The 13,339-nt window shown below is 36.2% G+C and overlaps 1 protein-coding gene across 1 annotated transcript in view; it reads left to right on the top strand.

Annotated features, from left to right (window-relative positions):
• The window catches only part of Dsor1 (mitogen-activated protein kinase kinase 1), a 155,113-nt gene that overhangs the window by 27,920 nt on the left and 113,854 nt on the right, over positions 1 to 13,339 (top strand). The window lies entirely within an intron of this gene.

Genomic DNA, 13,339 nt, shown 5'->3' on the forward strand with positions numbered 1-13,339 from the left:
GTGTTTGCGTGTAGATAAGTTATAATACTATGGCACAGGTTTTCCTCAAAACTAGAATTCAATTCATGCATAGGGGAAAGCTTTCCTAAAAAGACCAGTAAACTTGGTAAACTACTTGTATTACAAGGTAAGCTGCAAGCGAGGATTACATTTTTTTTAAAAAATGTCGTGACCTGCAGATTATTCCGAACTTCGCTATACTGTATGCTGTGCTCCTCCTGTCTACAGGAACATCAGCTTATCTTTAGTCCACAATCAACTCAGAGCAGTTAAATGAGATCCATTAATATTCATCTTGTTGCTGATCTCCGGACTTTCATCTCCTCAAACTTAGACCCACAACTTTCCTATGTAGTTCTTAATGTGGCTAAATGCTCTCTTCAGCATTCATTTAATAAACAAAATCGACATCTCCCCTGCTTTAGCCAACTTTTATTTAGAGCATTTAGAAGACATCCTTTTTTTCATCTATACACCCTCAACCTTCGTTTTGGGTTAGATATAGAGGCGACATTTTAGCTGTCTGGCCTCACAATATAGATTCCTTTCCTACTTTTTTTAGCTAAAATCAATACATTACATCCTCATATCAAATTCATTATGGAAATTGAAAGAGACAACAAATTATCCTTTTTAGACATTATTCTCATCTGCTCACCATCAGGTAATTTAACATCATCATCAGTTTATAGAAAATCCACTTTTACTGGATACACTCTCCAAATCTGCACATCATCATTCTCAAAAGACAGGAATCATAAAATGTTTAATTTGATGAGCTAGAACTAACTGTTCAACTCCCCATTATTTACAGAAAGAACTTTCTGCTATCAAACAATATATGAAATTAAATGGCTTCTCCAAAAAGACTGCATGACATCTGTTTGACTCCTACAAACTCAATCAATACAACAAAGAATCAATATGTCGAGTTCCAATCCCATACATCTCTGGCATTTCAGAGCCCATTTCAAGAATTCTGAAGAAATATGATTTAGGAGCTACTTATATTCCTATTAATAAACCATCCACATATTTCCCATCTTCTAAAGATAAATGCTCGACTATGTCTCTTCCTGGTGTATACCAAGTTCCATGTGACTGCCAGCTTTTCTGCTTTGGACAAACCAGGCATTCAATAGAAAAAATATTACAAGAACATCAATCTTATGTTCTTCACAACAAATCAGATAAGTCTGGATTGGTGCAACACGGAATAGAGGCAGACCGCATTAGACCACACTCTGGTCTAAAACACAGCTTCTACACAGTTGTCGGTATAAATTCGAATGCCTATTTAAAGAGACTGCTGAGGCATTACTTCATTGCCCTAACTTGAATCAGAATGACTGCCTATCCTTGTCAAAAATATAGGAAAGTTTGATCTGAATAACACTTTAAAAAAAAAAAAATTTATGGCCAATAATGATATTTATAAAGACAGAAGGTCCGAAGAAACCATCTGGATTCTACATCTATCTAATGATCTTTTTAGTATATTATAAATGAAGTTTTTGTATGATAATATAAATTATATAATTATTTATGCAATTTATTTTACATGATTAACTTTTTCTTCAGTGAAAGTGTAATGCTATTAGCGATTTAACATCATGTGATTTGTACTATTTTGAATGAAATTGCTTGCATTCTACCTTGTAAAAACCTGTTGTTTAAGCCACTGACAATAGTTTGTTAATTTCAAACTAAAATATTTGGCAGTATATTTAATAAATAATACTTTTCCTTGTGTTTACATGTAGATAAGTTACAAAGGTAACTTGAATAACAGTGTAGTCGAAAATGATTATTAGATATCTCAGAGGTTCTCTCAGAACAAGAACAAAAAATACCAGAATTTAGACAAGCAATATGCATTCACTTTATGGAAATATGAATTTCATTTTTGATATTCCTTGAGAAAATGGTCATTTATAAAGATTTTTGAATTACCGTATTTTTCGGACGATAAGACGCACCCCAAATTTATAGACGATTTTTAGAAAAAAATATTTTATTATAAAAGATATTTACAAATTCTTACTTAATTTTTATTTATTGTTACAATCATTTGTATTAGCAATATTCAGTTCATCTTCACTCTCGGTACTATCACTGGTCTTGTTAATGTCACCGTTCGTATTACTTTCATCTGAACTATTGTTGTCACTCCCTTCCAAAACTACGTCATCTTCGGTACCCTCCATCGCATTACTTATCCCGCATTTCTTAAATGACTTTATAATCATCTCTTCTTTCACAGCTTCCCATGAATTTTTCACCCAGGTACATACTTCTGAAATTGTTGGCCGTTTCATACATCCTGTTGCTGTAACATCGTGATTTGGCTTTGCCATCCATTTGTTCCACTCTTCCCGCATAAAATTTTTGAATGGTTTATTAATAGATCCATCCAAGGGTTGTAATTGACTTGTAAGGCCTCCAGGAATGGCAGCTAATTCTGTATTCATTTCTTTTAGAAGCTTCTTGGTTGATTCTGTTTTATGCGCTCTGAATTGATCCCACACTAATATCGCAGGCTTTTTAAACAACGCACGTTTTGCCCATATATTTTGTATCCATAATTTCATTCCTGTTTTGTCCATTCAGCCTTTATCGTGAACGTGGATAATAATGCCACAAGGAATTTCATCTCTTGGTAACGTTTTTCTCTTGAAGATTAACATGGGGGGGGGTAGGTTTGTTCCGTCCGCACAACAAGCTAAAACTACAGTGTAGTGAGTTTTTTCGTAACCTGTTGTTTTGATCACTATTGATTTGGTGCCTTTTGAATCTACTGTCCGATTTGAAGGAATATCAAAAGTTAGAGGCACTTCATCCATGTTCACAATTAGATTAAGCTCAAAGTTTAATTTCCTTCTCGCTGATAAGACAAATCTATGGAATTCTATAATTTTAGCTTCATAGTCAGCCGCCATTTTTTGGGCTAGAGTGGTTTTTGTACGCATGCATAACCTGTGTCTTTTCATAAATCTAAAGCACCAAGACGGTGATCTGATAAAATCTAAAATTCCATTAGCAGTTGCCCATCGTTTCGCTTAAAAAATTATCATTTTCGAAGAAACAGATATTCCCATGTTTCGATGATTTGTTACCCAATTTTTCATTTGTACTTCTAATTCTGGCCATTTTTCTAGGTGCAAACAGAATGTTTTCCTGTGTATACATAGCAGTTTTAATTGTTCCTTTTGTTTTCTCCACTCGCAAACCATTTTTTCTGTTGGTGGTGGACCAAAATGTCTTTCTGCTGTTCTATTTCCATATTGTTTTGTCTAATTTATCACATTTAATTTATAACTCATGTTATATGAAAGTCTTTTTTGTTTTACACTCATTTTTTCTAATTTTAAGATAAAAATTTTAACGACTTATAAAAAATAATTCAAATGAACCGTACAAAAGCACATATGTTTACACACTAATGACTATTGACACTCTAAATCGGTGATTCAAACATGCAGCGAGATAACTTAGATACCCACCTTCAGTGGCGTACTTACTAATTTTATTAACATATTGCACCAGTAATTGAATTTCGCTAACAGCTTCGGTACAGTGTAAAGATTCGTATTTTAATGTTACCTTCGGACCATCAGATGCACCCCAATTTTAAGTTGATTTTTCTATGTAAAAAGGTGCATCTTATGGTCCAAAAAATATGGTATGTTTGATTTGTTACACTTGAATAGAACTTAGTGAAACAGCTGCAAACTTCTCTTGAACTTATCATGCCGACCACATGCATTTTGGGAGGGGGGGGTAGCAGAATAATAGGAAATATAAAGTTCTTTTCATTCTTCAGATTTTTCAATTACATAGAAATCATTTCGCTACTCATTGGACTTTTGAAGAAAACAGGTTTAGAAGTAGTTTAGTAATGATACTCGTGTTTTAGTTTAATTGTAGAAATGGGTGTTTTCGGATAATTAACAAGTTTTATTTTACTTCATTATTAAGTCAGTGTTGCCTTGATCACCAAGGCATCTTATTATTAATATTATTATTATCATCTGAGACTTCCAGGGAGCCAAAGACTCATCGAGGGAAGCTATCATACCTTCTCTTAAATTCATTCACACCAGATGCACTCCCTACCCCTAAGGGCAAATTATTCCACTCATTCATTCCTCTCTGGGAGAAAAACCTAGCTCTCACTCCTTTCTCAACAGCAAATGAATTTAACTTCCATGGATGCCCCCGTGTTTTCTTCCCACCTTCAATATAACGAAAAATTTCATCAGTTAATATCCTATAACACCCATTCAAAAGTTTATAGCTCTCTATCATATCATCCCTGTTTCTCCTGTTAACCAGATTCTGCAATCTACTTACTCGCAATCTGTTCTCATAATCTAAATCCCATAATCCAGATATAATCTTTGTAACTTTTCTTTGCACCCTTTCCACAGCTTTATCCCCTTGGAACAGGAGACCAAATCTGCACACAATAATCCAGGTGTGATCTTATCAAAGCCTTATAAGGAGACAAAGTGACCGTTTATCCTTACACGTCAAGGTTCGCTTCAACATCGTGATTATCCTTTGAGTTGCATTTGCAACTTTTGCTATGTGATCTTTGAACTTCAAATTCCTATCCACCAATACGCCAAGATCCCTTTCCTCTTCAGTTTTTTGTAGCATAACCCCACTAATATAATATGTCACTGGAACTCTAATCATGCCAAAGTGCATAACTTTACACTTACTAACATTGAATTGAGAGCCATTTTCGTTTGCCCAAATTTCCAGTCTATTCAAATCACTTTGTAATTGCTGAATATCAGTAACATCCCTGATTGCCCTGCATATCTTCGCATCATCGGCAAACAATTGCACATCTGATGTCTTTAATGTATAGATTGAACAATAATGGCCCAAGGACTGAACTTGAGGTACACCACTGGTCACCTTAAATCTGGCAGATTCACATCCACTGTATACCACTTTTCGATATGTCGGTCAACCATTCCCTGATCCAAATCAAGAGGTTATATTCCAATCACATATTCTCCAGATTATGCAACAGCCTTTCGTGAGTATCTTATCAAATGCCTTAGAAAAAGTTTTTTTGTCCGCGCAGTTAGCCTAGTGGCTGTGCGCTTCGCAATATCCCTGGGGAAGGAGTGTCCTAGGTTCGATTCCCATTGGTGACATGAGAAGCTAAAGGATCTTCCTCGGCCATAGCCAAGTTAGCTGGTCTTGGGCTTGGACAGTAGGGTTTTTTCCCCAGTTTATCCTGGGTTTTTCATCCTGCAAAGCAGGCAAACCAGCCGTGAGAACTCAACACTATGGACATAGGATACACATTGGCATAGCCAATGTTCATAGGTCTGATGATTAATTAACCCTTAACACTGCAAGGTAAAAGAGGGAAAAGGAAGATGAGATGAGAGATGAAATTACTTTTTTGGTTAACTGTCGTTTAGTGAAGTTCTGTATGGTGAATTGCTTTTTCTGTAACTTGTCATTTGGTTAATTGTGTTTGTTGTTTAGTGAACTGTCTTCTGATAATTGTTTTCAGTAAATTTTCTCCATAACCTCTTTTTGATTGCATATGTGGTCATCATCCTGAGAATGACACATACAGGAATCCAACTTGATTGTAAATATCTCTTATTAATGGGACTTTTGTAGTTAATAAGAGCAAAGAACCTAAGATTGTTATATAAGTTTCTAATACTTGAGATGAAGATCAGATATAAATTTCTGATGAACAAGAATATTTTTCAACCAGTTTTTTAATTTTCTCAAAATAGAGACTTTGCATTAATTAATGGTTAATATTAGATCTTCAGAAGTTAATAGGGAGGCTTGATGATGTAACTGGTAGTATTTTGTATTAAGTTTTTTTGTGTTTTCAGGTTTGAAACAGAGAACAGATGGTGTGTTCTATTATTTATGCTGATGTAATTAATAGGCTAGATTCATTCTTACTATGGCCAAACCCTGAAAATATTTTTACATACACCTAAGGAATGCTTACTCTATGTAAATACACACACACACACACACACACACACACGTGTGTGTGTGTGTGCGCGCGTGCGCATGCATATACATACACACAAACAGATTCTACAATCTAATTCTAAGCCAACTGTAAATGTCAATCCAAATAATGTTAATAATATTTATTCCAAAAAGATTACAAATCTCTAAATAACTTTCATTGTGAAGATCGTGAGAAATCGTAAAAGTTTGTTTTCCAGCAAAAAAATACGAGTGGTTCACCCATGTTCTTAGTTAGTGCACATGATACCTGTGGCTGTCAAGCTTTGCCCGTAAATCAGAGTTAAAATAATAAAAATATAATGAAATGAAAATTTAAAAAAAACTAACTTTTTTTTAACAAATTTGTGCTTGATGCAATAAAAAATATTTTTTTGCAACAAAAGTTTTTGTTGCTATATAATTCTTGTGGGAACCCAGTTTGGGAATAATTTTAGTAGGTACTTGGTTTGTGTGTGTGGGGGGGGAGCACATGTGTTAGAAGGGTAATTGTTCGGGTGTACTGAAACTACATGAATAACACTTCGAATGAAATGGAATCATGGATATTATTTTTATCAGTCCCTCAATACTCAGCGATTGCACAATGTATAACATAGTAGTGCCAGGTGGATAAGGAGAAAGAAGAAACCTGTTAATATTATTTTGAATATCTGGAGGTCATAGTCTTTGGGAAACATGATGTGAAGAAAGCTGTTCAAAAGCACAACTTTTTTTTGTATAAGAGAAGTGGAGGGTGAGAAGTTGGTTTGACAAGGTTGAAGCTGAACTGTGCATGGATGCTGACCATCAGCAACTGCTCATGTTTTTACATGCTTAGATGATAGTTGTCAGTCTGGTTGTATAAGTGGTTAGCATGAATATGAATGGTTCTGTGGTTTAGTAGTTAATTTTTGGTATTGAGACCACATGTTTCTAAACATATAACAACATATAACAAGTTTAATAAAAATAAACAATATAACCCGGTAGGTTTCACAAGTTGTCGGACTTGCATCATCAGGAGTATCAAAACTTATTTAAAAAAAGACTAAAAAAAATTAATTACACATAGCAGATGTTATCAGAACTTCACAGTTAGTACATACAAACAAGTGACCAGAAATAAACGTAGTATTAATTACTCTATACATGGAACAATGCTACTTGTTGCTGTCAATTCTGTGGCATGATGCATGTCATATCCCACATGGTTGTTAGATTTTTGATAAAAGCAAACCAAAATTGGTGTAGGATTGTCTTGGTTTTTCCAAAACAATCCTACACCATATCATATTTCCAAGGCATTTGATCAGGTCTAGCATTGACGCCTTCTCAACAAGCTACCATTTTATGGTTTCCCTCATACCCTTCGTGATTAGATTTGTCAGCCTCCTCTGATAAGATTTCTTTATCAATGCAGGAGTATCCCAGGGCTCTGTACTCTTACCCCATACCTCCCCCCCCCATAAATGAATGATCTTTTCTCTCTTTCTAAATTGAAATCCTGTTCATAGTTTTACTGATGACAGAATAGGGACTGTGAAAGGGTGCCGAGAGAGGATTTTGGACGTTGCAGTAGCGTTTGATCTGGAAATTGTGAACTCCTTTTTCTGTAAGAGGGAAGAGTATTTGATGACATTTAGAAGCGGCAACAACACTTCACAGATTGACTACATTTTGACTAGAAGAAAACATCTTAAGGCAGTAACAAATTGTAAGATAATCCCTACAAATCAAGTGGCACAGCAACACAAGTGGCACAGCTGCTGTGCCACAAAATAAGGTCAAAGATAAGAACTGGAAGCCAAGGAAGACAATTAAGTGGTTTCGCTTAAAAGAAGAGAGTGTGAGGAACCGTTTTAGGGAGAAGGTGTTAGAGAAGATTTTGGATGGACTAGAAAGCATACAAGATTGGTGGAGACATAATTCAAAAGCAATTCTAAGCTGTGCAATTGAGGTGCTTGGTGAAACATCTAGAAAGATTAGAGAGCAGGAGGGATGGCGGTGGAATAATGATGTATAAGAAGCAGTGATGGCTAAGAGGAAGGCAAAGCAGAAGTGGGACGGGTCAAGAGTGGAAGAGGACAGAGAGGAGTACAGAGAGAAAAAGTGAGAAGCCAAGAGACTTGTTGCACAGGCAAAGGCCATGGCATATCAAGACCTTTATGATCAATTAGAAACAAAGGAAGGACAGAGAAAGATTTATTGATTGGCAAAATGTAGAAATAAGGCATCAAAGGACATCGTACATGTGAGACAGATCAAAGACCCTGGAGGAAGGGTATTAAGGAGAGATGTGGATATAAGAAACAGATGGAGAATATACTTTGAAGGGCTTCTGAATGAAGAAAATGCAAGGACTCACAGAGAAGATGGGCAGCCTTATGAGGGGATGGTGCAGAACATTAGTAGAGTGGAAGTGAAGGAGGCCATAAAGAGGATGAAGAATGGAAAATCAATGTGCCCTGACAGGATCCCAGTGGAGGCATGGAAGGCACTGGAAGAAGAGGGGAATTGACCTGCTGTGGGACCTGTTCATGAAAGTTTGCCAACAGGAAAATATACCTGAGGAATGGAGGGAGAGTACTCTTGTCCCCATGTATAAGGGTAAAGGGGATGCACAAGACGGTAAGAATTACAGAGGAATAAAGTTGATGTCCTACACAATGAAAATCCTAGAGAGGGTTCTTGATGGAAGACCGAGGAAGGAGGTGGAGATTGCAAAGGAGCAATTTGGCGTCATGCCTGGTCGATCAACAACAAATGCTATCTTTGGGTTACGGCAGATGATGGAAAAGTTTAGAGAGAAGCAACGGGGGCTACATCTGGTATTTATTGATCTGGACAAAGCGTATGATAGAGTGCCAAGGCAAGAAGTCTGGAGATGTCTGAGGGAGAAGAGGGTACCGGAGAAATATGTCAGGCTGGTGCAGGAGATGTACAGAAATGTGAAGACAAGAGTTCAGACCTGCCTGGGAGAGAGAGACAGAAAGTTTTCCAGTGACAGTTGGCTTGCATCAAGGGTCAGCATTAAGTCTGTTCCTGTTATATTGTGATGGAGGAGCTGAGAGAAGGCGCATTATCAGCATACAACATTGGACTATGTTGTATGCTGATGACATTGTGCTGTGTGCAGAATCAAGAGAAGAAGTGGCAGCTAAACTGGAAAGTTGGAGGAAAGAACTGGAAGAGAGAGGTATGAGACTGAACAGAAGTAAGATAGAGTATATGTGTTGCAAAGTGGATGGCAGCCAGTAGACAGATCTGGAAGGAAATGTCATCAGGAAGGTCAGTGACTTTAGATACTTAGGTTCAACAATGAAAGAGGATGGTGAGGCTGAGAAGGAAGTGGGATGCAGGATACAAGCAGGTTGGAGGAACTGGAGAGAGACGGCTGGAGTGCTATGCGATAAGAGGGTGTCGATCAATCTAAAAGGCAACATCTACAGGACAGTAGTGAGACCAGCTATGATGTATGCTATGGAAATTGTGGCCCTGAGGAAAAACATCAGCAGGATGGAGGTAGTGGAGATGAGAATGCTTAAGTGGATGTGCGGTGTGACCGGAAAGGTTCGTCTGAGAAATAACTATGTAAGGGGAACGGTGAAAGTTACAAACTTAGGAGGAAAGATACGGGAGGCAAGGTTGAGATGGTTTGGTCATGTGATGAGGAGGGAGGACAAGTATGTGGGAAGAAAGGTCATGTAGATGGATGTGCAGGGGAGGAAGAAGCATGGGTGGCCAAAGAAGAGATGGAGGGAGATAATGGAGGAGGACTTGAGGATGAAGAACTGGATGTGGCTACAGCCCAAGACAGGAGGTTGTGGAGGGGACTTACCACAAACAGTGACCCTACTTAAGTAGGAAAAGCTACAGAAGAAGAAGTTTTACTGATGACAGTGGTCTCCATTCCTCCTCTGCATTAGAGAAACCCTTAAGTCTCCTGTCTTATTATCTGGACGAAACAATACTTTGCATTGTTTTTCATTCATAATGTTACTTCTGTCCTGTTCAATCCTAACACTATACATTCTATATTCAGTTGACATTAAAACATTGTCTCACATTTTGGATAGTACACCCAAAGACCTTCCTAAGAATTTTTGATCATATACAGAAGATGGCAATCTGCCTATTACGTGACCCCCCCCCCTTCTCTTCCTAAATTCCTCCACTGAGCTGTCCATTATCATTCTACTTTTCTCTGATGTAAGAACACAAGGCCCCACTGCTTAACATCCATAGACAATACAACTTAAAAACTATAGATCCAACTTCTCATCTTCTTGCTTCATTCCTTCTGCTTCTGGTCTGTGGAAGAGCTTTATTATTATTTTTTTCTATAGTTTTTTCCTAATGAATAGAACCGAAGCTTTCAAGAAATTTGTTAATAGATTCCTTCTTTCTCCTTAAGCACTTGTCCCCACACACAACACTGTTGTGTTATAGGTATTCTAACTCCTCCCCCTGGCATGTGGGGGGTCAGTATATAAAAAAAAACACCTCTGGATTAAAGACAGTTGTAGAATGTGTTTTCACTCACTTTCAGTTTGTCTTGGAGATATTTCACCCAAAAAATTTATTTGCTCATGTTTGGATAAAGGATTAAAACAACAATATAATTTCTTAACTAGTATAATTTACTTTGCAACTATCTCTAATTGAGAGTATTTTAAAAATAAGGCAATACACATTTTGCTACTTGTTTATGAAAAATATGAGTATTGATATTGTTCATTATCTCCCCGCTTATGAAACCTCAATTTATTGAGGTCTTAAGGTAGTGACTCTTCCCATAATACATAGCAATAAATACATTTAAAAATTAGTGTTCTGTGCATTATGGATTACTAGAACAAAGATAACTATATGTATCAATTGTGTTGATACATGAACCTCACAGCCTTAGTTACTTCACCTATAATTTAAAACAACTGAGCCTTCCAGTAAACAAGGTGGTGCCATTTCAGTGAAAGTTATCTACCACCTGAGGAGTGGGCTGATCTAGTTGACCAGACTTCTCTGATATGTCAGATCCTTTGTTTGCACCTGCTTAACATGTTAATGTCAGGGCAATCATAGCTCTCTTGTTGTGAACCTAACCATCTGGTGAAAAGTGTGCAAAATTGACAGTAATTTTGTTCCACATGTAGTTGGATGCACCACTTTTCACGATAGTTTCTTTGCTTGTAACTAATCTCGCATACCGGGGGGGGGGGGGAATAGGTGAAAAGGAATATTCTTTTCAGAATGAATATATTAAAAAATAATAATTAAAGACAATGATATATTTGATTATTAGCTACTATTCTTGATTTACTAAAAGAATCAAGTATAGTAGTGAAGAATACATGATCCTATAAACTAGACTTTTGTATTTGCATTATGATGGGCATAATTTAAAAAAAAAAAAAATCATGAATAGGTGGAAAAGGATTTATTTGCAAAATATAAATCACTAACCAATAAGAAACAGTGACTGTATACATTGCTATCCCAGTAAATAACTATAGGGAGGGACTTATCCTATCATCTAATAATGCTGATCAAGTGATTCATGTGGGTGTGGCAGGAATATGTGTGGGTTGACAGAAGAGCAAATAATCTTGTCCAATTTATTGTGCTTGTTATGTGTATTTCTTTCTTTTTTTATATATTTCACTTTATTTTCTGATAATTTTATTTACTGATGATCAGTATTTTTACGTAGTAGTATATCATATACATAAATAATTTGGTTCTTAATAAATTTAATTCTTGGAATTCACTTGTCTACCTGGAGTTTCACAATCCTGAGTTGTAGATAAGCACTGATATGCATATCCATATCTGTTAGTTTCTCTTACTATAAATTTCATTAGGTCATCAGTTAGAAATGCGGAGTACACTGCAGATGGATTTTCCTCATCAAGTGGTAAAAGTAGCTCATCTTCTCTGCTGTACTTCTGAACCAGTGCTGCCATGTTACTTACCAGATTCCATTCGTTTGAAACTGACAATTCAGAAACCTTACTTTGTGAAATGTATTCCTCATCAGATGAGGAACTGCTCTATAAATACATACCCAATTGAAATCATCTGAATTATACACTGCATCTTCAAAAATTTGAACTTCATCAGATGCAGTTTTTTTTGACAGTGGCTCAGGAAGCTCATCACTAGGACATGTGGATTTCCTGTTTCTAGTTTGTTGGCTTCTTATAAAATATAGAAGGATTCATTTTCAGTTAGGAATAGATAAATTTTTGCTCCCTATGTGTATACTGTCTGAAGACTAGAAGCAGCTGTCCCTATATAGTGAAGAACATGCCCTCCAAAACAGCCACTATACTGCAGACCAGGGGCAGCTCGTGCATAGGCACTGCGGAACTGCAGCACCTCCAATTTTTCTCAATATATAAATATCTTTATTAATTTATTTATATTTGCTTGTAATATTTAATTTTATCATCAACAATCCTATACAATTCTTTTATTTTGTATAAAAAATAATAAAAATCCATCTTGTAGCACTTAGGAGGGCGAAGGACTCTAGCAGCACTGTATTTACCACATTGTCATATTGCTACGCGTGCATGCATATGCACGTCATAATGAAATGCAAGCTATTAGCATAATGCAACACTGTCCATCGCGCAGTTCCATTGTTGTTTATATGTATGCAGTTTGCACAATTAGTAGAGTGTTCCTAGTGCTTATCGTGTTTACTCCGTCTTCTCTTTAAATATTTGGACATTACAATTAAAGGATTTAATTGTAATGTCCAAAAATTGTAAATCCATTCCTTTAATTACAATTAAAGGAATGGATTTTATTTTTAAGTAATTTTGAATTATACCAAACTATAATTTTATCGATAATAAACAGTATTTTTTCATGTTTAATTTTTTTTAATTTTTACCATAATTTTGATATTTTATCCAAACATGTATACACTGTACTTACAGTGTGTATGTATATTTCGAAAGTTTCAGCACCCCCATGATTTCACCCCCACTGCTGCAGACACAAGAAAAACAAGCTTTACTATACAACTGAATAAGGTACAGAGACATCTGCAGTCTGTGTAATATATTTGCCAACAAATAGTGCAATTAGAGACAACTGGGATAAAAATGACACTACCTAATAAAACTCGCCCCACCCACACACACACACAAATTATGCTGCATAGACTCGAGCAAAACTGTTTGTTGTACCGCCAAACACAGTATCTAACTAAAAACAGTTGTCCTAACATTTGTCCAAATTTTCAATTACATGAAATAAGGGTTTGTTTGATTGCATTTGAAATTTTTGATGTCATTAAGACCGATGACAAATGCTA

This window comes from Typopeltis vanoorti, chromosome 24 (assembly GCF_054136105.1).
Source record: "Typopeltis vanoorti isolate ZY-2024b chromosome 24, IOZ_Tvanoo_1.0, whole genome shotgun sequence".
Taxonomy (NCBI): Eukaryota; Metazoa; Arthropoda; class Arachnida; order Uropygi; family Thelyphonidae; genus Typopeltis; species Typopeltis vanoorti.